The sequence below is a fragment of the Notechis scutatus genome, chromosome 3, assembly GCF_049901735.1.
Source record: "Notechis scutatus isolate UNSWTSFEM ecotype Mainland chromosome 3, rNotScu1.2, whole genome shotgun sequence".
NCBI lineage: Eukaryota > Metazoa > Chordata > Lepidosauria > Squamata > Elapidae > Notechis > Notechis scutatus.
The window spans coordinates 53,362,084-53,362,393 of NC_142011.1; positions in this window are offsets into that span (position 1 = coordinate 53,362,084).

A 310-nucleotide genomic window follows, 5' to 3' on the forward strand; every position below is an offset into this window, starting at 1 on the left:
GAGATCGGTAAAATGAGGACCCAGATTGTTGGGGTCAATATGCTGACTCTAAACTGCTTAGAGAGGGCTGTAAAGTACTGTGAAGCGGTATATAAGTCTAAATGCTATTGCTGCTGCTTAGCAAACATACTTACCGAGCTAAAACTGTATCACCTTTAGTAGAATTCATACTTGAGTTCACTCAAATGTATAACTATTTGTGAGGTTTTCCAGGACATTTCAGCAGGGTGGGACCATATTTTAGGGCCTTGTCGGACTGAGTAGGACTATGTCTCAGGCATTTAGGGCACAGTGATCACAAACAGAAATC